Raw genomic sequence first — 22,558 nt, 5'->3', positions numbered from 1 at the left:
CTGTCAGCACAGAGCCCGACGCTGGGCTCGAACTCATGGAGTGTGAGATCATGACCTGAGCCAAAGTGAGATGCTTAACCCGACTGAGCCACCCAGGGCCCCTCCCCCCCTTTTCAGATTATTTTAAGGCAAATCCCAGATAGTACCCAGATGTATTGTTTCATTCATAATTATTTTAACTTGAAAAAACATAATCACATACCACTATATCACTTAACAAAAGTTTAACTATAATTCCTGAATATAATATATTCAGAGTTTAAAATTTTCTCAGATTTGCATGTTTTTTTTTTTACGATGGATTTGTTTGTCTGAATCAGTTTAAACATTGCATTACGTTGATATATCTCTTAAATCTCTCAGTCTGTAATGATTCTGCTCTTTTTTTGTTTCCTACCATTTATTTGTTGAAGAAACTGGGTCATTTGTCACATAATTTCTTACAGTCAGAATTTTGCTGATTGTGTCGCTCTGTTGTCATTTTGTCATGTTCCTTTTATCTCTGTAATAGTTACTATAATCTGGCTGTTAGATCTAGAGGCTTGAGGATATTCAGGTTTGATTTGGGGGGGCAGGAATATTTCACAGGTAATGTCATGCCCTTTTCATTGCGTCATAGCAGAAAGCACATCAATATCTGGCTGTTTCTCTTTTTCTGATATAAAGGTTGATTTGTGGGTTCAAGTGTTGACAGCATACTTTGTCCTCTGCGAGTTTCCTATCAGCCTTTTACCAATGGTCTTAGCAGACACTAATAATCATTACCTTGGTCCGTTATTTCATGAAGAGTTGCAAAATGGTGATATCCTAAGTTTTATAATTTTTTTTTCTGCATTTATTATTTGAAATCTAAAGAAATGCAACTCTTGACCTCAGGGTTGTGAGTTTGAGCCCCACGGTTGGGTATAGAGATTACTTAAAAATAAAATCTTAAAAAAATTTCTTCACATATCCGTATAGGAAATACAATTTGCAAGGAAAGGCAATGCAAATGCTCAATTGAATTCCTTTGACTTTATAAATTAGTCTCCAAATAAATTTACACTACAAATTTTTCCTTTTGAGTGTCATTATGCACTCGTGGATTTTAATGTATTTGATATTTTTAATTCGCTTCAGTCATTATTCATTATGATGCTTAAGTGGGCTCATTTTTGGTCAGATGGAGCCTCTTCAAGTTGGCTCCTGAGTTCTTTGCTGACTTGAACAGTCTTTGCTGACTTCCTTGCTTTTGGGTATGAAAAGATATTTCAGGCTCATCTTATATTTCCCACCCCAACCCTAGAGTCAACTATTTCTTAAAGGAGACATGGTTCTATAGGGAAGAATTTTCCTCCAGTCATAGGCTTATCGACTGAGACCCTGCAAATTTACACAAAAGATAGCTTAGCAAGAGGAAGACAAACAAGCTTATTAAAACGTGCATCATCCATCCATCCTTGTGGGAGTACTCAGCGATGAGTAACTCAAAAGGACTGGCTAGAATTTGTAGCATCTTAGAAAAGAACAATAATTTGTAGAGAAGTGACAAGACAAAGGAAAAGGACTTTGGGCTTCTAAGGGTGGCAAATTGTGGGAAGGTCCTTATGTGGAAACTAATGGTAGATAAGGGCTAGTTTTAGCAGAGATTATTCCATATGATACTTCTGGTGCCTTCTTTGGGATGGTAAGGGTCTGGAGTTGTCTCTGGTGACTGATGCCTTTCCTGGTATATGGGGTGGGAGAGAAGAAGGGGAGGGAACACTTTTACAAGTTTTTGTCCTGCTTTTAGGCAAATAGGGAAAGGGCAGAGAGCTTGTCTTATATTTCCTTTTTCTCCTTTTTCTCATCTTCAGCTAAAAATTATCTTTTTTAAAGTTTATTTTGAGACAGAGAGAGTGTGAGTGAGCACAAGCAGGGGAGGGGCAGAGAGAGGGGAGAGAGAGAATCCCAAGCAGGCTGTGCACTGTTAGTGTGGAGCGTGAGGCAGGGCTTGAACTCACAAACTGTGAGATCATGACTTGAGCCCAAATCGACTGAGCTGCCCAGGCGCCCCCATCCTTACTCTTAAATGGCATATTTTAGGGTGGCATAATCTGCTATTCTTCAGTTCCTTTTACAGGGAAATAAGTTTTTAAATCATAACCTGGGTGGTAGGAGGACTCATTGCAATGACTGGTTTTCTTAGGCTTTGTTTTCAGTGGAAAGAGCTAGGAAATACATGTTTTAAAAGAGAAAATTATATCTTAAGAACATACTAATGCTTCTAATTTAAGTGTGAGATTACAGTGAGATTACAGAAATTTTACTTCTTTGATTTTATATTTGTATATTGTTCCTCTACCACCAAAATTCATAGTTCTTTAATGATACTAACAATCACTTACTTGCTTTATCTGTAGGTATGCATAGAACTATTTTCCAAACAATAGTATCAGTATTAATAAAAATATAACTGAAGAAAGTTTAGGATTTTATTTTTTGTCCTTCCTTTCTTACATGAAAGGAACACACTACATACCACTATTCTCTACCTTGCTTTTTTTTTTTTTTCCAACTTAACATGTCCTAGGATCATTCTGTAACAACGTATAGAGTTATTACCTTTTTACAGCTGCATAATACTCCACTGTGTGGCTTTACTACAATGTATTTAAACCAATCCGCCACTGGTGACCATGTGGATTGAAAGAAGTCTCATACTATAAACAAATATTACTGTAATGAATATCCTTGCATTTTCATAATTTGATATTTTTGTCATGTTTTATTTGGGTTTGATTCCTAGAAGTACCATTCTGGGTCAAAGGTAAAAGTGAACTTTTTTTTTTTTTTTTTTTTAATTTTTTTTTTTAACGTTTATTTATTTTTGAGACAGAGAGAGACAGAGCATGAACGGGGGAGGGGCAGAGAGAGAGGGAGACACAGAATCAGAAGCAGGCTCCAGGCTCTGAGCCGTCAGCCCAGAGCCCGACGCGGGGCTCGAACTCACGGACCGTGAGATCGTGACCTGAGCCGAAGTCGGACGCTTAACCGACTGAGCCACCCAGGCACCCCTAAAAGTGAACTTTTAATTTTGCTAGATATTGCCAAATTCTGCCTACAGAAGTTATACTGTTTTGTATTCCCACCAACAATGGGAATGTGGAGAATTCCACATGCTTAAAATAAGTGATTTTAGATTTTAGAGAAAACAGTACTCAAGGGAATATTGATAGCAATTTTATTTATATTTACATTTTGAAATAAGGGCTAAGAAAGCATATTCATATATATATACATGAGATATATACACAAATTCAGATACAGGCATATCGTATTGGTGATTCAAATATCAGCGTTGCTGTTGATGATGTAATTTTTCACAACGGCGAAACAACTGGTAAAGGTCAAACAAAACAAACTACAGTTTTCTCCCAGTGTGGAGACATCCTTGCCTGTGTGACATTCTGGGGATTTGAAAGACATGGGGAGACCAATGCTTAGAAAGCAGTGGAGTTGGCCAGTTATTCCTAAGTCGCACTGATACCATGCAGAGAGAGAATGAGAAACTGAGGGCTGTTTACAAACAGCTAAAGCCTACGAGAGCAAGAAGACCTCTCTTGGAACTTAGAAAAAACTGGACAAGATGGTCACCTTACCTTAGGGTCAAAATAGGTAAGCAGCTAATAAGGGTGCAGCTTAACATCTATAATCAGCAGCAGGCAAGAATGGAGGGGCAGTTATCTCAATAAAAAGTCAGGGTATGTTGCTCGGTTCCTGAATTTGAGCCAATTTTCAGATCTGGAGTCCACTTAATAAGTGGCTACGAGGGGCGCCTGGGTGGCGCAGTCGGTTAAGCGTCCGACTTCAGCCAGGTCACGATCTCGCGGTCCGTGAGTTCGAGCCCCGCGTCGGGCTCTGGGCTGATGGCTCGGAGCCTGGAGCCTGTTTCCGATTCTGTGTCTCCCTCTCTCTCTGCCCCTCCCCCGTTCATGCTCTGTCTCTCTCTGTCCCAAAAATAAATAAAAAACGTTGAAAAAAAAATAAGTGGCTACGAGAAGGGCTCTACAACACTGTGGAAAGTGTATATTGTAATGATTTTTCATCACTCCCCGAAGGGACCCGTGGCACTTACTTGAGGAGGACACTTACCATGGGGGAAGGGGAATGTCAGTCATTTCAAGGAGCTTTGGACCTCGTTGCTGAGAGAAGTAGGATAAGTGGAGATCCCAAGTGTCACCATCACACCATGGATTCACGTGAGGAAGGCCAACTGGAAGCCTTTGAAATTGTTCCCCACGCCAGCTAACAGGATAAAAAATGATACTGTGTCCCAGGGTTGATGGTGGTGATCAGTGCCACTGTGCACTAATAGGTGAATGTAGAACACCACAGCAAATTTAACCAAGTAGTAGTTCCAACTCAAGCTGTGTTGGACATGCTGTCATTGGTAGGGCACATTAAGACAACCTCAGGTACATGGTTATGTGGCCACTGATTTGGTGAATGCATTCTTTTATATTCCAGTCAGAAATATGGATGAGAGGCAATTCACGTGCATGTGGAAGAGATCATATATTTATTTCCAGTTTTGTCCAAGGACTATGTTGATTCCTCTACCCTCTATTGGAATACAGTCTGAAGAGATCTGGACTGTCTGGATACCCTGTAGACCATTACAGATATGTTATGCCAATAATATACTGGTTAAGTAGGAAGAGCAAGAGTTGGCTTGTAGGCTAGAGGGCTTGGTAAGACACACGCGTCCAGAGGGTGGGAGATAAACCCTAAGAAGATTCGGTAACATTTTTTAGAGGTCCAACAGTCAGTGGCATGCGGAGACATCCCCTCCAGAGGAAAAGACAAATTTCTGTATCTTGCATCTCGTACTGTAATGAAGCACAATGCCTGGTGGGCCTCTCTGGGTTCCAAAAGCACAAATTCCGCACCTCGCAATACCACTCTGGCTCATATCCCGGGTGACATGGAAGGTTGCCAGTTCTAAGTGAAGCCTCCACCAGCAATGGGCTCTGCAGCAGTGTGGAATTTAAAGCAAGTCCCAGTAGGAGATCACAAGATAGTCCTCTGGGATTTTGGAGCAAGGCCAGGCCATCTGTAGCAGAAGATTTTACTCCTCTCAAGAAACAGCCACTGGCTTGGTATTGGGCCCCAGTGGAGGCAGAAAGCTTGACTGTGAGGCACCAAGTCCAGAAGTACCACCATGAGCTGAATTCTGTCAGATAAGCCCAATCATAAAGTTGGTGGGCCCAACAGCAGTTCATCATAACATGGAAATGATGCATTCGAAATCACATCCCAAGGCATGAGTTAACGGCATAAGCTAGTAGTCCAGCCCCCGTATCACCCGCTATACCAGCACCCCTCCCTCAGGCTGTATGGCCAGCTGAGGGAGAAGAAAAAAGCTGAAGCTTGATTATGAATCGGTTGGCTTGATATGTGGGTAGAAACTAAAAAATGGATGGCAGCACACCACAGCCATATTCAGTGGTGTCCCTAAAAGACAGCGGAGAGAGAAAATCTTCCTAGTGGGCAGAGCTTCAAGCAGTATAGCTGGCCATCCACTTTGTATGAGAGAAGTACCTGTGATGAGAATTTTTATGGTTGCCTGGGCAGTGGCCATGGCCTGGTCAGCTGGTCAGGACTTTGAAAGAAAAGACTGGGAGACTGGAGACAAGGAGTTCTGGAGTAGAGGCATGTGGACAGGACAGACAGAATAGTGTGGTCGCAAAGGGCGAAGCTTTCTGCATCCCATGTTTATTCCAACCGGAAAGAATCAACCTTGAAAAAGGTGTGGAACAACCAAGTAGATACAAAGATTCTACTAGTCGATGTTAGCCACACTTTGTCACGGTCTGCCCCAAAACTGGCACAATGGACACACGAGTGGAATGGCAATGTTTGCAGAGATAGAGGCTACACATGAATCCAACAGTGTGAATTCCCACTTACCGAGGCCAACCTAGCTGCTTCTCTCTCTGGAGGTCTAACTTGCCAGCAACAGAGACCAACACTAAGCTCCTGGTATGGCATTTTACTTGATATAAACAAGCCATTTGGTGGCAGGTCAACAACACTGAGCCCTTTCCATTTTGGAGTGACCAGTAGTTCATCCTCACAGGGACAAACACCTATCTGGGTATGGGTTTGCCTATTTTGCCTACAGAGCCTCAGCCTGTACTACTCTCTAGGAGCTTACAGAAGGCCCTATCCACTGGCACGGGATCTAACTCAACGTAGCATCCAAACGGGGGAACCACTTCACAGGAAAGGTGATGCGGGTTTGAAGCTCATGACCAGGGCATCTACTGGTTGTACCACCTACTGCGCTACCCGGAAGCAGACAGCCTGATAAGAGCACTAGACAACCTACTGAAGGCACAGCCGCAGTGCCAGTTTAGAGGCAACAGTCCACAAGGATTGAGTGCCATCCTTCAGGATGCAGTATATACACTATATCACAGACCTCTGACTGGCAATGCCCCTAATAGGAAGAAAATATGGGTCCAGGAAAAAGATGGAGGGAGCAGAAGTGGCCCCACTTTAGCATCTCAATGAGTCATTGGGAGACTGTGCTTCCTGTTCCCACAACTCTGGTCCCCCAAAATGAGTGCATTTTTTTTTTGTCAGAGAACAAAACAAGAGTCCCACTGACCTGTAAACTATGGCTACTGTTCGGGCACTTTGGACTTTTTGTGTCCAGCCACCAGCAGGCAAGAAGAGGAGTCCCCATCTTGGCAAGAGTAAATGACCTAGATCAACAGGTAGAGGAAGGGCTGCTTTCACATAATGGACAGGGAAAAATACATGTGGATCCTAGGTGATTCACTTGAAGGTCTCCTGATACGTACTTAGAACTATGGAAGGACATGTGCAGGAATCCCTGCCTGAGAAGGGTATAATTACCAATACATTCTCATAAGAAATAAGGATTTGAGTCACACCCAGGTAAGCCACTAAGAGCCGCAGAGGTGACAGGCAAAGGAGAGTAGGATATGGAATAGGTAGTGGAGGAGGAGAATGAGTAGTAGTCGCGGCCCTGAGACCGACTGAGTGATGGGGGTGTAGTTTGTCCCAGGAATCTCCTTCTTCTAAGCTTTAGCTCAGGAACAGAATCTGGAGAAATCATAGAAGAGCTGCTCCCGGAACATGAGTGGAGAAATGTGTCAGTGTGGTATAAGGGGTCTTTTCCGGTGGCCATAGGATGCACGGCTCAGATCTTCAAGAGAGAACCTGCTGGAAAGACGGGAAAGGAAAAACAGAAGTGAAGAAATCATGAAGAGGATAAGAAATAAGAGATACAAAGTCTTTTAAAGCTACAGAAATATCAGGAAACGATACCTATGAAGAAGATGAAGCAGATGATGAAGATGAAGGAACCAAAAAGGAATCCTTTGACAAAATGCCTCCAGCAGCAATTAAAAATGACATTAGTTTACCTCTAAAAGTCAAGATACAAATTAAGAATTATGCCAAGACATTTCCTCCCAAGCTGGCCTATTCAGAAGCACCTGCTGGTCAAATAGAGACACTAGTAAAGCATTTGTTAATGTTGACATGAAGATTTCATATCATCTGCAAAGGTTTGCAGACCATCAGCTAAAAAAATGCTTAGCTATAATGCTAAAACTATGAATGCGAATGAGGTTGACAGTGAGGTGGGACCCTCAAAAAGTCTGAACAAGAACCACAGGGGTGGATCTGTGATAAGGTTATTGATACTGGAAGCCAGACGGTGCCAACTCTTTTAAATTTTGAGGCTATCCCTCTTGACGATCATAAGCAAAACTTAAAAGATGCCACGTAGTTTTCCCAAAGTTCCCAAATGTCTTTTGAGGTCAAAAGAAAAAACAAACCCCTTGTAACTCAGAAATGTGAATACTCATGTAGCCCAGGAAGTTAATTCATCTTATTTTCCATGCTGGATCTCTAATCTCAAGCCTTGTCTCCCTTGTCTCCCCAGATTTATTCTGCCTCCAACTTTAACCTAGAAAAGAAAAAGAAAGAAGAAAGGAAAAGCATCAAAATAATCACCTTGGCATGTTTCATATGTTCTTGTTTATATCACCTTGTTCTCTTGCTTTACAGGCAAAGGTTTCTGGGTAAAGTGTCATTTTGTTTTCCTTAAAAAAGAGGGACACTTGGGTGGCTCAGACAGTTGAGCATCTGACTCTCGATTTCAGCTCAGGTCATGATCCCAAGGTTGTGGGATTGAGCTCTTTGTCAGGCTTCATGCTGCATGTGGAGCCTGCTTGAGATTCTTTCTCTCCCTTGGTCTCTCTCCCATGCTCATGCTCTATCTCTAAAATAAAAGAGAGAGAGAGAGAGAGAGAGAGAGCAAGAGTGAGAGAGCGAGAGTGCCTGCAGTGAGGCATGTGGTTAGCTGACAGTCTTTTAGTGCCATACTTTGGGAATTCTCCACAACATTTATGCTACAGCCTTACCTCCCTTGATTTCTCCCCACTGATGGTATTAGTGGGAGGCCATGCCTGCCCAGATTGGGACATCAAACGGGGATCTGTTTTTGCTCTTAAGCTCCCGATTAGCCTGGCTAAGACTTTCTCAGAGTCATATGGCAGCCTGAGGCTCTTCCTACCTAACCTTGCTTCCTTCTCTCTCTCCTTTCATGTGTAGCAGAGCTGCGTCAGTCTGAAGGCACTCCTGGCCTACTTCTTCCTCTCTCCTTTATTCTTAACAGCGATTCTCCCCAATAAATCTCTTGCACATCTAATTCTGTCCTGGTGTCCTCTTTTCCGAGGACCTGAACTGCCCAAAGTCCCATGTACTGCAGGATGTTTAGCATCCCTGGCCTCACCCACAAATGCTGGTAGCACTGCCACCTTAATCTTGAGGCAACTAGTGACATCTCTACAGATTGCCAAAAATGCTTTCTGAACCACTCAAAGCATAACCATCGGGATCACAGAATCTTAGAGCTAGAAGAGCTCTTACAGATGAAAAAGAAACAGAAAAGTTTAATGACCTCTATTTCTTTTCTCCCTCTCCTACAGTGCCTTTACCTTCTTTTCATTCTCGAATTCTTGCACCTCAACTGAAACTGACAAACTTGAATAATGAGTTATAAGTACCAGAGAGGCTACATAGCATCAGAAGTCAGTGAAAAATTTAGGAAGTGATCAGTATTTGAAACTGAAACTACGAAAGAAAAATCAGTTATGATATATGAAATTAGCTGTATTAAGTGACCCACCCTTGGAATCGGCTGCAAATGCACTGCTTTTGTGATTAGAGTGCTTTCCAAGTTTCCATCAAGTGACAAGGAAGACAGTCTTGGAATGTGGAGGTGTTGTGCAGTAATCAGTAGTAGGTAGCACGGTCTAAAAATGATCCAAGAATATTAGTTCAGTCAACTGATAAATTTGTAGCAGAGGTCATTTTTCACTTTTAACCCAATTCACCTTATTTATTGATTCCCTACTATGTCCCAAGAATTATATCAAGCACAAGAGTATACAGTGGTAAACCAAACATTGTCCTTCCCTTAAACGAGCTTATTATATGGAGCATGAATTCTTGATGGGCAAAAAACCTGAGATATTAGAATTGTTTGTGGTCCTCCAAAGAGCCATAGTGTATAAACAGATGTACAGGATATCTGTGGCTTAAGATCTCATAGGGAGCAGGGGAGCAATCAGGAAAAGAATATCTTAATTGTCTCCTTCAGGAGTCAAAAAGGAAACTAAGGTTGAGAAACCTGACCTTAAGGAAAAAGAGAAAATATGAAGGGGATGAAAGAGAACAAGAAGGAAAAGTAGAATGGTGAAATAGGAAAGGAGAGAAGAGAGGAGAAAAGGAGAAGGTATGTGAGATTTTAAGAAGACAAAAATAGCTTTGTCTACCACTGAGCCATATGACATATAACTTTTTTCCCTTGACATTCTGAAATACAAGCTTATTCCTCTACATTATTTCTGGCTCTGGCAACAAAGTATTAAATGTAAAAAGCAATACTGGAATGCCTGCTTTTTATTCAAAGAATCCCCATATCCTAGAGCATTCTTTTCTTGCTCAAATTTTCCAAATGTTCTCACTTTTTTTTTTCATTTAAATTTAAACTTGTGAAACAATTTCCTATTAGGTTTCTAAGGACCTCATTGTTCCACTTACTTGGAATGTGAACTTCGTTAGCTCCACAATATCAAAGCCTTCAGTTTTATAGCAATTATTTCTTTCATTTACCTGCCGTGGTAGACAAATCTATTTGTCGTTTGATAGCTTATCAAGCTTTTCTGCAGTTTGGATTTATCCCTCAGGATCCTATATCTGCGTTTGTTCTGAGTATGGGTGCACCTAGCAACTTTCTCATTACTAGTTGGATTTCCAATACTATGTTGAATAAAAGTGCGGAGAGTGGGCATCTTTGTTTTGTTCCTGATCTTAGAAGAAGATCTTTCAGCTTTTCACTGTTGTGTATGATGTTAACTGTGGGCTTGTCATATATTGCCTTTATTATGTTCGGGTTCATTCCTTCTATACCCACTTTGTTGAGATATTATTAGCTACAGTGAGTTATTATTCATAACTTAATTTTTATTAACTTGTAGGAGTTTTTATATTTTTGATACAAGTCCTTTGCTAGATACATGGTGGTGCATATTTCCCAGCCTTTGGTGTAATGCTGTCTTTGAAGAACGGACATTTAAATTTTGATAAAAGTCCAACTTGTCAAATTTTTCTTTTATGATTAGTGCCTTTTGTACCCCATGCAGGAAATATATACCTACTCCAGAGTTATCATTATGTTTTCTTCTAGACAACTTATGGGTCTGGGTTTTATATTAGGCCTTTGAACCATCTTTAATTAATTTTTGTATATGGAGTTAAATAGGGCCTAAGTTCTTTTTTAAAAAAAGCGAATAGATATACAATTGTTTCAGCAGTATTTTTTAAGACAACAGCAACAACTTTCACATTTAATTGCTTTAGTGCCTTAGTAAAAAATGAAATGACTGCATATGTGGCATTCTATTTGTAGACTTGAATCTGTTTATTTACTAGCCTATCCTTATGCAGTAACACACTATCTTGCTTACTGTAACTTTATAGAAATCTTGTAATCAGGTAATAAGTCTTACAACATTGTCCTTTTTACATATTGTTTGGCTATTCTAGGTCCTTCAGCTTTTAAGATAAATTTTTTTTTAAGTTTATTTTTTAGAGAGAGTGTGTGAGGGTGAGTGCGGGAGGGGCAGAGAGAGAGAGGGAGAGAGAGAATCCCAAGCAGGCTCCCCACTGCCAGCATCGAGCCTAGTGTGGGGCTCAAACTCCTGAATGGTGAGATCATGACCTGAGCTAAAATTAAGAGTTGGGTGCTTAACCAACTGAGCCACCCAGGCACCCCTAAGATAAATTTTAAAATTACTTTGTCTAGGGGTGCCTGGGTGGCTCAGTCAGTTGGGTGTCCGACTTTAGCTCAGGTCATGATCTCACAGTCCATGAGTTCAAGCCCTGCGCCGGGCTTTGTGCTGACAGCTCAGAGCCTGGAGCCTGCTTCAGATTCTGTGTCTCCCTCTCTCTCTGCCCCTCCCCTGCTCATGCTCTGTCTCTGTCTCAAAAATAAATAAAAACGTTTAAAAAAATTTTTTTAAATAAAATTACTTTGTCTATGCCTAAAAAAATGCTCCCCCCAAAAAACAAACAAACAAAAAACCCCCCACAAAATCCAAAAAGAGCCTGCTGGGATTCTGATAGGGATTGGACTGAATGTACAAATCAGTTTAGGAAGAATGAAGAGCTTAATGATAGAGTCTTCCTATCTATAAATATGACATTTTTCTCCATTTCTTTCTTTTAAAATTTCCCTCCACTATGTTTTGTGGTTCTCAGTACAGAGGTCTTGCACATTTTTTGTCATGTTTATTCCTAGGTTTCTAATATTTTGGAATACATTATAAATGGTATTGCTTTCAATTTCATTTGTCAATTGTTTGTTGGTGGTACATGGAAGTAGGATTGATTTTTGTATATTGACCCTGTATCCTATGACTTGCTAAATTATTAGTTCTAGTAGCTCTTTTGTATATTCCATAGGCTTTTCTATGTATACAATCATGTTGTCTGTGACTACAGTTTTACTTCTTTCCAATTTTTTTATTGATATAATCCACATACCATAAAATCCATTCAAGTGTATAATTCAGTGGTCTTGCAAAGCTGTGCAACTCCATCACTATCTAATTTCAAAATATTTTCATCACTCCAAATATAAACCTTGTTTTCACTAACAGTTACTTCCCCCCTTGTCCCCATTCCAAGCCCCTGTCTACTACTAATCTATTTTCTTACTCCCTATGGATTTGCTTATTCTGGACATTTCATATAAATGGAATCATACAATATGTAGCTTTCACTTAGCATATAACGTGTTCAAGGTTCATCCAGGTGGTAGCTTGAATCAGTACTCCATTTCTATGGCTGAGTAATATTCTGTTGCATAGATATACTACATTTTGTTTATTCATTCATCAGCTAATGGGTTTTTGGTTGTTTCTACCTTTTGATTATTACGAATAGTGTTGCTATGAGTATTTGTATACAGATTTTTGTATGGCTGTGTTTCAAATTCACTAGGAGTGGAATTGCTAGGTCACATGGTGACTCTATGTTTTAATCTCTTGAGGAACTGCCAACCTATTCCCAAAGCACCATTTTACATTCCCACCGCTAGGGTATGAGGGTTCCTATTTCTCCACATTTTCACTAATGCTTCTTATTGTCCATCTTTTTTATTATTGCCATCCTAGTGGGTGTAAAATGGTACTCATCATGGTTTTTATATTTCCCTAATGACAAATGATGTTGATCATCTTCTCATGCTTATTGGCTATTTGGACATCTTCTTTGGAGAAATCCCTATTCAAATCCTTTGTCCATTTTTATTAGCTTGTCTTTTTATTGTTGGTTGTAAGAGTTCTTTATATATTTTGAATACAAGTCCTTATCAGATATGATCTTCCAATATTTCCCCCCATTCTGTAGGTTGTCTCTTCACTTTTTTTCTTCCATATTCTTCAACTGTATTCTATATCAATTACCATGGAGGATGAAACTTGACTGTGAACAGATTGAAAGAAAAAAGTATACAAGTTAAAAAAAAAAAGTTTTTATTTAAGTAATCTCTATACCCAACATGGGGCTTGAATTCACAACCCTGAGATGAACAGTCACATACTCTTCCAATGGAGCCAGGCAGGTGCCCCCAAAATATACAATTTCACACAATATCCAGCCATCAACTTGGATAGGTTTACAGGTACAATATGATACAGAATATGATGAAGGAAACTGAGCCTGCTAAGGCTTTAGAGAATGGAGGGCTCAGGAAGAACATCATCGCTCAGGTTAACAAAATCCAAGTGCTTTGAAAAACCAACTGCAGGCCATTCTCAGATGTCTTTCATTTCAGGGATGAGTTCTGATGCGGAGTGTTGTGATTCTGTACATTTCTGGCTGCTCACTAGCCCTTTCTCTTTGTGGGTAAACTGTTCTTTCTTCTTTAAGGTTCTTCTGCACAGCCTCCTGCGCAGGCTGCAGGATGAAAGAAGCAAGGTAGGGGAGAGGCAGGACCACAGCAGGATCAGGACACATTCTGCTGCTAACCCCACAGGGGAGGGACTAAGATAGCTGTTTTCCTGACCACACAGCCTGGCCTAAGTGGGCAGCCTGTCTCCAGCCTCCACCTTCTATCTGTAGTACCTGTTAGCCTTGCCAGACTTCCCCTGCCTTAAGGTGAGTTCACCTTAAAGGCTGAATGTAAAAGTGCAAGTCTGGGGCCTAAGCCACCAGCACCCACAGGGCCTCTGAGTTAGAGGTCTGGTCCCAGAAGGAGGCTGCCACTGCACTCTGGAAACCATAGTAGTGAGGAATGTGGACCACTGTTCCAGAAAAGCTGGAAATCCAGATTTATATATAAGCTCTCAATTCCAAAAGATTGCAATTTATTCATGTTCTGACAAAAACATTTTCAGGAGTAATGCAAGTAGGTAAAAATAAGAGCAAAGTAGGCAGACTGTGGACTGTGGCCCCACAACAGGCCCCTGCAGCCTGCCTGCCTCCTGTCTTCATTTCCACATCAAATCTCTCCGAGACACATGAATCTGAACTTCTGGCGGGGTGGGGGGAGGTCTTAGCTCTTCACAGGACGTTTTATGGATTTTTTTTTTTAAGCCTAAAAGATAGTAGTGTGTCTTCATTCTTGTTCTTTGGGATATTTTCAGTCTTTTTTTTTTTTTTTGAGAGAGCAAGAGAGTGAGAGAGAGCCTTAACCAGGCTCCAAGCCCAGCACAGAGCCTGAGCTCATGACTGTGAGATCATGACCTGAGGTGAAATCAAAAAGTCAAACGCATAACCAACTGAGCTACACAGGTGCCCCTATTTTTCAGTCTTAAGACAAAAGGATACTTCAATTGGGGCAGTCCTTGTTTCATGTTAAAATATTGCACTCGCACACATATTACAAAGATAGCACCAAATCAAACTGCGTGAGGGAGTCACAAACAAATATAGGGTAGAGAATTCTGAAAAACTGATGTAATAACTGAGAAGCCGAGCAGTTTTCCTCTAGTGTCTCTGATGCCCACACTCAGTCGCTCCTCCCTCCTTGGGCAACTGACAGGGCCTGCTTCCCAGCCTTCTCCACCTTGACCACTTGATGTCTCAGCTGATGGCAGGGAGCCCTGGCCTTGGCACACAGTGTGCAGGGCTTCCTGGATTCTGGGGGAGTTGGCCCTGTTCAGCCACTCCTGGTACAGCTGCTGCATGTGGGCGCTCGTCTGGGGGGCTGCACGGGGATGTCAGCATAGAAGCCTTTCATGTGCCACGGCAGTGCCTTTTCTGTATGCCCATCCTCGGTCTGGGCTTAGCCTCTGCTGTTTAAACACCCCCTGGTCCATGTGAGCACTTCCACAAAGTGGTATGGGAGCTTGCTCTTCTTAAGTTTGAGAACCATATTCTGGATGTTTTGAAAGCAGCAAAGCATAACAGAACCTCCCCATTCTTTTCAAGGGTGACCTCCTGGAAGTCTTTGTTCCTCAGGGTGCAGCAGGTGTCCTCCCCATGTTGTCAAACAGCTGCTTGGCTGCGTGTCTGAAGATGAGCACCAGGTACCCATTGGAGCTGGGCCCATCACAGTGCCTCACCTTCTCCTCCTTCAGGCGTCGGTGTCCATGGCAGCATTTTTTCACCAAGGGGTCACTTTGCTCCATCATCTGAACAATTTCACCTGAGGTTAATACTCAGTGAGCACCCTGGGAACCAAGTGAAGCCATAGGAAAATCTTCTTGAAGGGTCTCCGGTTTCTTATCTTTGCAAGGGGCCACAATTATGTGAAAAATCTTGTCTGGGGACAGGTTCTGCCATCTGGCGAAGTAATCCTTCACCAGGGAGCCCATGATCTGTTGAGGAGACTTGGTGGTGCAGAGGTGGGAGGGGTGGTGACAGCAAGTGCTCTGAGTATGGGACCCAGCTGGGATTGGTGGAGGTGAGCCTGGGTAATGCCAGCTCTTCCTCACTGTGCTGGTGGCGTTGAGGCAGATTCTTTCTGACTCTCCAGGATGCTGAACTCCATAGCAGTTGTTGTATCAAAGACAGTGCACCCCAAGACTTTTGAGGAAGCCATGGAATCTTCTAGATGTATCAGTCACACTGAGGCAGAATTTAGCAGCAAAATAAAGCAGAGACTGAGGACACACTGACCCTGCCAGCACCTTGTACTGTGAGGTATCACATTTCTTATTAAGTTTCAGAATTCAAAAGAAGTCCTTGGTGTTCCGTTGGGAAACCTGGATCCCTTCTTCCAGTCACGCAACTGTCACATACCAGGCAGTTACTCAGAAATATTTTGGCATCAGCCAACTTACAGAATTCTCCCTTCTTCCACGTGCAGTGCTCACACTTCATCTGGAGCAGAGCAGGTGAGGGGCCAGGGCTCGGCCTGAGAGGAACACCAGGAGATGCTGTCTTTTCACTTTCATAGTCTTCTTTGAAGCACAAAAATTTTTAATTTTGATAAAGTACAATTTACCTGTTTCCCCCCTGCCCCCTTTGGTGTTTGTGTTTTTGGTGTCACATCTGAGAAACCATTTCCTAATCCAATGCCATTAAGATTTATGGCTTTTTTTTTTTTTCTGAGTTTTAGTTTTAGCTCTTGCATTTAGATCTTTGATTCGTCTTAACATTTGCATATATATATAGGAGTCCAAGTTCATTCTTTTCCATGTGAATTTCCAGTTTTCCCAAAATCATTTTTTGAAAAGACTCTTCTTTCCTCTATTGAATTGTCTTGGCACCTTTGTCAAAAGTCAATTGACCATAAATGTAAAGGTGTATTTCTGGACTCTGAATTATAGCTCACTGATCTATATATCTACATCTACATATCTATGTTTTTGGCATTAGAGTTATATTGATTACTGTAGTTTTGTTGTAAGTTTTGAAATCAGGAAGCACAACTCTTTCCAATCTTGATGCATTTTGTTATTGTTTTATTACATTGATTAGGACCTTCAACATAACCCTGAATAGAAGTGGTGACAGCACACATTCTTGTCTTCTGTTACTCCTGACCTTAGGGGAAAGAGATTTAGTGTTTCACTATTACATTTTTCAAAGATGATTGTTGTTTTATTGAGAAAGTTCCTTTCTATACTTAACTTGCTGAAGGTTTTTGACATGAATGGATTTTGAATTTTGTCAGATGCTTTTTCTGGATCTACTGAGACTATCATTTTGTTTTTCTCTTTCATTCTATTAATGTGGTGAACTACACTAATTTTTCAATATTTAACCTCACCTTCCTTGGCCATGGCATCTTATCCTTTATACTGCAAGGTTTAATTTGCAATATTTCATTAAGAATTTAAAAATCTATATTCACGAGGGGTATTGGTTTGTAATTTTCTTGTAAAATTTCCTGGTCAAGTTTTGATATCAGGATTATATTGGCTTCATAAAATGAGTTTCAAAGTGTTCATTCCTGCTCTGCTGTCTGAAATGTATAGGATTAATACTTTTATCTTCTTTAAAAGTCTGATAAAATTTACTAGAGTAGCCATCTAGCTCTGGAGTTTTCCTTGTAGGAAAGTTTTGATTAGAAATTACATTTCTTTAATAGATATTGGGCCATTTAGCTTTTCTTTTTCTTCTTGTGTCAGTTTTTTTTTTTTTTGTATTTTTCAGGAATTTGTCCATTTCACCTAAGTTGTCAAATTTATTGAAACTATCCCTTTAATATACGTATAATTCATTAGCATTATGACTACATTAAACTTAAATTTTCTGCGTACAAAATAAAGTAGATGACACATACTGAATTGGGAAAATAAATATATAAATGTGGCAGAAAAGGGTATATATTGTAGGAACAATCTATGAAAGAAGAGGGAATTACAATTCAGTGTGACAAATACCATGAGAGGTACACAGAGAACACATAGGAAGAATACCCAGGCCTAAAAATTTAGGAAGTCAGAATCATGATGTCCAAGTGATGAGTTATTTAACTTGGGATAAATAAATCTAATCAAATTCACAGACACTTTAAAGCTGAGAATTTAGATCCCAAATATAATTACTTCACATTGGTCATCTATCTATGAGCATCTCTACAGTCAACTGGATCCCCTTTTACTGGCATATCCTTAATTAAAAATAAGTTTGTGTGTGTGTGTGTGTGTGTGTGTGTGTGTGTGTAAAAATGGTAAATACATTATAAAAAATTCAAACAAGATAGAAAAGTCCAAAATACAAAATAGAAACCTCTTGCATTTTGGCCAACATCCTTCCAGATCTTTTTGCATCCTTATATCCACATATATCCACATACATATTCATGTCAAAATGACACTGTTCCTGCTAATTTATATTGTTTTATTACAGGGGGGAACCTATATGCTATGAACATATTTTCATGTAAATAAAGATTTATATCATTGTTTTTAATGGCTTAGTTAATTCCATTGTGCACATGCACTGTAATTTAACTAGAGTCCTAGTGATGGCATTTATGTTGTTTCTAAAACAACTATTACAAAAAAGGGAGTAAGGAACATCTGTATGAATGTTTCGTTTTTGTTATTGTCTTTAGAACGAACTGACTAGGAAATGAGATTTCGGGGCAAAGGCTAATGAAATTTTGGTAAATAAGACTGTCCCAATTTCAATTTTAACACCAAGAGTACACAATATAGTTAAATGTAACCCCATATCCCTATGTACCCTGATGGACAAAAAGGATCTGTTTGGAATGTTGAACATCTTTTCATTTGTTAATTAGAAGTTTCTTTTTCTTGGTTTAAAAATGTCCTATTGATTTCCTTTGCTAATTTTATTTATTGTGGTGTTTTTAAAGTTGATATTCAATGAACTGTTTGTATATTAGGAATATTTTTCCTTTTCCCACATGATACAAATTTATTTTCCATTCGTTCATTAATTGTATATAGACTATTACAATCTTTATGAGTTTAATTTTTACCAATTTTTTTCTGTTATGGTTTCTGGTTCTTGTGTTATACTTAGCAAAGGTCTTTCTCAGCTCAAGATGAAAAAGATTCACCTTAATTTTCTTGTATTTTTATGGCTTCACTCTGTACATTTAAGTTTTTGATTCATCTGCTATTTATTTGACAAAGGAGACATATAAAAAGCCTGTGTCCAGTGGTTCTTTATTTCTCAGATAATCTTTTTCCTCACTTAGCAGTGATTTGTAGCATATAGTTTACTACCAGCAAGACTTCTGGAGTCCAGACTTCCTGGCTTCAACAGTAACGGCTCTGGGTTATATTATAAAATCGAGATAATAATTGCAGCTATCTTAGCGTTCAACCGTAGAACTTGAAAGTGTTCTGGTACTTGACACCTAAATGCTCGGCAAATGTGAGCTACTATTATTAAATACTCGTATATGCATAGCAGTTTGTTTCTCGATTCCGTATCCTGTTCACTGATATTATCGATAAACCACATTTTTCTGATCCATATGTTGACACTCCATGACCCAACTCAGTGTCCCATCTAGTGGCTCCTCTTTACTCATTTCAACAAAAAAGGTCCTCATCTCAGTTGTCTTTCTAATCATGACTAGAGCCCGAAAATGTTGCCCTTGACGGTAAAAACAGGCTGTGCTTCACAATGCAGTGAGAACCGAAACCCCAAACCAAGGGAGAGTGCCTATTTCTTCTACCACGTATTCTTAAAGGCTGAAACGCTACCTCATTTTCAGCCATTGGCATATAACTGACGCTCTCAATAACTAGTACCTTCTCTTCCAACTCTAGTTTACAACCTTAAGGCAAATGGTTCACAATGTTACCCCCGTGGGTCCTGACTTGACGAGACTAGGTGAGATCTGGAGGAGAACGCGAGGGGCGGGAAAGGATTCACCCCCCGCCCCCCGGCCCTGGTCCTGGTCCTGACCTGGCCATTGCCTCCTGGCAAGCTGAGCCCTCCTGGCAAGCTGAGCCGACTCCCCACTCCGGGGCTGACGCCCCAAGACTGACATTGCAGGCCGGCGACTCCAGTCCCCATTAAATCTACACAATCAGGGACGAAGGCAGGAGGACGTGGCAGCAGAACCTCATTGGAGCCCTCAAAGAGGCAAGAGTGTAAGAACCCGCAGAAGGAAGGAGTAGCGACAAAAGGGGAAGACCCCCCCACCCCCCCCAGACATGGCATAGCAAGGAGGCAAGGGAGATCGGCTTCGCGCTCAACCGCGCACTTCACTCTGGCTCAATGAAGCAAGTGCCCGGTCTCGGATTTTCGGTTCCCTTCGGTTCACGGGATCTCCGCGTCCCCGCCAGCGGCGTATCGTAGCGCCGCCTCGCCCCCGGCATTCCCGCCGTCGACCGCAGCCGCTCCCGCCTCGGCTCCGCTTGCCTCCTCCCTCTAACGGCCGCTAGCTGCGGCCGACGTCTGCGGCGTCGGTGACGTCGGCGTAGGGGCGGGACTTCCTGCTTCGCGCGCTCTTAGGTCTCGGGACCCGCTCGGCTCGGCTGGGCTTGAGGGGAGGCGGGTGGTGGGCGGAGGGTGGTGTTTCCGCGGGTCGGCGGCTACTGGGCTGCCCAGCCGTCCGCAGAAAGCCCGTCCGCCGAGGTGGAGCGAAGCTTTTCTCCGCCGCCGCCCTCTCCGCCCTCGGAGCTCTCCCAGGATACCTCAGATTTCCCTGGAGTCCGGAGCTCTAGGGGCGCGCTCGGCCCTCCTTTTCCTCTTCAGCCTGCGCCGCGAGCGGCTGCCGGCCTGGCCAGCACCTCGCGTGTGGGACCTCATCCCTTAGCCTCAATGCCCGTGCGAGAAGAGTTGAATGGGTGCCGGTGGTTGGAGCTGTGCAGGTGTCCCCCGGTGGCAAGTGTGGCCACAGCACCGGGCGCTATTAAGTTTTATGCGCGCACGTTGCAAGGACTGTGTGTGAGTCTGGTACGTAACCTCGTTTTATGGGGACGCTGTGTTGTCCGTAGTTTTGGAATACTCCCTTTTTCTTCACAACTTGCCCTTGAGTTTTTGTTGTTACTGCTTTTCCTGTAAAGCAATTGGAGCGGGTGTTGTCGGCTGTGAGACTTGTTCTGTACCAATTGAGTGCACGTGAAACTCTTAATGGAGCTTTTGAAAAAAGTTCTTTTTCTAAAAAGTTCATTTAAGTTATCTTTACCCCCAAGGCGGGTGTGGAACTCACGACTCGGAGATCGAGAGTAGCATGCTCCCCCGGTACCTGTTCTGTACCAGTTAAGTGCACGTGAAACTCTTTATGGAGCTTTTGAAAAAAATTCTTTTTCTAAAAGTTCATTTAAGTGATCTTTACACCCAAGGGGGGTGTGTGTGGAACTTACGACCAGAGATCAAGAGTAGCATGCTTCCCCCCACCCCCCCGCCTCGCTGAGCCAGCCAGGCGCCCCTTTATGGAGCTCTTTGATGCACCCCAGAGTGGTGCTTGTGTAGCCAGTTTACTAACTGGCTGCAGATTGTGGTAGCCCCACTTTAATTTGTTACGGAAAAACTATGTTACCATTTTCTGTGACCCTGCAGACCATTTTAATAGCGATATTTGGCAGCCCCTTCAGAGATAACTAGACTATGTAAATGAATGCGGGGCTTAAATGAACATTGTGATAAATCCTTACTGTGCAGCTTTTGCCCATGATACATGGGCACCTAGCTTTTAAAAATGCCCACTGCCACATATGTTTAAAGCCTTAAGTTAGGTTATTATGAAGCTGTTTCGGTAACAGCTCAAAGATGTCTAGAATGGCAAGAAACTTGTTCTTAATTTCTTATATATACTATAGTTGATAGTGTTTAGCCTGAGCACAGAGTACTTGCGTGGATCTAAAACTGAGTAGGTCGTTAAAGCAGTGCTTCTGTTACCAAGCAACATCTCTGTAAACAAGTCTAATATTCAACTAGAATATAATTAAACGTGTCTATCCTACAATTATCTGGATTCAGAATTGTGTAAATTCCTGGGTTTAGCCTGTAGGTGGTTACAGTTAATATACACCTTCCGTACTGAGGTTTGATTTCAAACTCATTTTGTGTGGAATTACTAGAATGTTTTGAATTTCGGTGTCATGCAGGACTCTCCAGAGACTTGCACATGGATTTGAGTTATCCTTTGGTTATTTAGGACGGTGCATGTCTGGTAGTTCCTTTATTCAGAACATTTTCTTTTCTGACCAGATGAAGGGTGCAGGTTATATTCAGGAATTTAAAACAAAAAAGGATAATAGCAGCTTATTCGGAGATTGAAACACTCTTCACAAGTGGTTTTTAAGCCTTGGTTAAGCCAGTAACCTCACTCTTTCAACACCTGTTGAACCTTTAATGGTAGAATTGGCATGACTGTATGGCAGGTAGTTTACAGAGCACTTTTTCATGATTCTTTTGAGTGCTGTAACCTTTTAAGTATGTAAGAAAGGACCGGAGAACATTTGAGGCGCTATGAGACTGAATGACTTCTTTGGAAACAAACTATTGGTAATGGAAGTTGGAACTTGGGAATGGGAAGTTTAATGTTTTCTGTACATGTCCTTTATTAGATTGAGTAAGTTCCCTTTTGTTCCTAGTTGGTTGAGTTTTTAATCATGAATGGGTATTGGATTTTGTTGGAATTTTTCCGCCCGGCATCCAATGAGATGATCATATAGATTTTGTCCTTTATTCTTTTAATATGGTATCTTACATCAATTGATTTTCAGAGGTTAACTCAATCCTGTATTCCAGGGATTAGTTTCAGTTAGTCATGCTGTATAATTTTATGTATGTTGCTAAATTTGGCTTTCCTAAATTCTGTCAAGGAATTTTGTGTTTATATTCATGAAGGATATTAGTCTGTTGGTTTCTCGTGGTGCCTTTGTCCAACTTTGTTATCAGGGCAACACTGGCCTCATTGAAGGAGTTGCATGATGTTTTCCCCTCTTTTTTTTTCTGAAATAGTTTCCAAAGGATTGCTATTACTTCTTTAACTATTTGATAGCATTCACCAATGAAGCTGTGTGGGCTTGGGCTTTTCTTTGTGGGAAGATTTTACTCTTTGTGGGAAGATTAGATTACTAATTCAATTTCCTCACTT

At 41.4% G+C, this 22,558-nt stretch overlaps 1 protein-coding gene and 1 pseudogene across 3 annotated transcripts in view; one reads left to right on the top strand and one right to left on the bottom strand.

Annotated features, from left to right (window-relative positions):
* Nucleotides 1-14,322: 14,322 nt before the first annotated feature.
* On the bottom strand, nt 14,323-15,897 carry LOC122225451 (annotated as a pseudogene).
* A 4,114-nt stretch (nt 15,898-20,011) lies between these two features.
* The window catches only part of CEP83 (centrosomal protein 83), a 120,368-nt gene continuing 117,821 nt past the window's right edge, over nt 20,012-22,558 (top strand). For all 3 annotated transcript variants that reach the window (XM_042947373.1, XM_042947371.1, XM_042947370.1), the window contains exon 1: nt 20,012-20,409. The gene's annotated coding sequence lies outside the window, so the exon portion shown is untranslated. The remainder of the gene's footprint in view (nt 20,410-22,558) is intronic.

This window comes from Panthera leo, chromosome B4 (assembly GCF_018350215.1).
Source record: "Panthera leo isolate Ple1 chromosome B4, P.leo_Ple1_pat1.1, whole genome shotgun sequence".
NCBI lineage: Eukaryota > Metazoa > Chordata > Mammalia > Carnivora > Felidae > Panthera > Panthera leo.
This window is presented reverse-complemented; position numbering and strand designations above follow the sequence as displayed.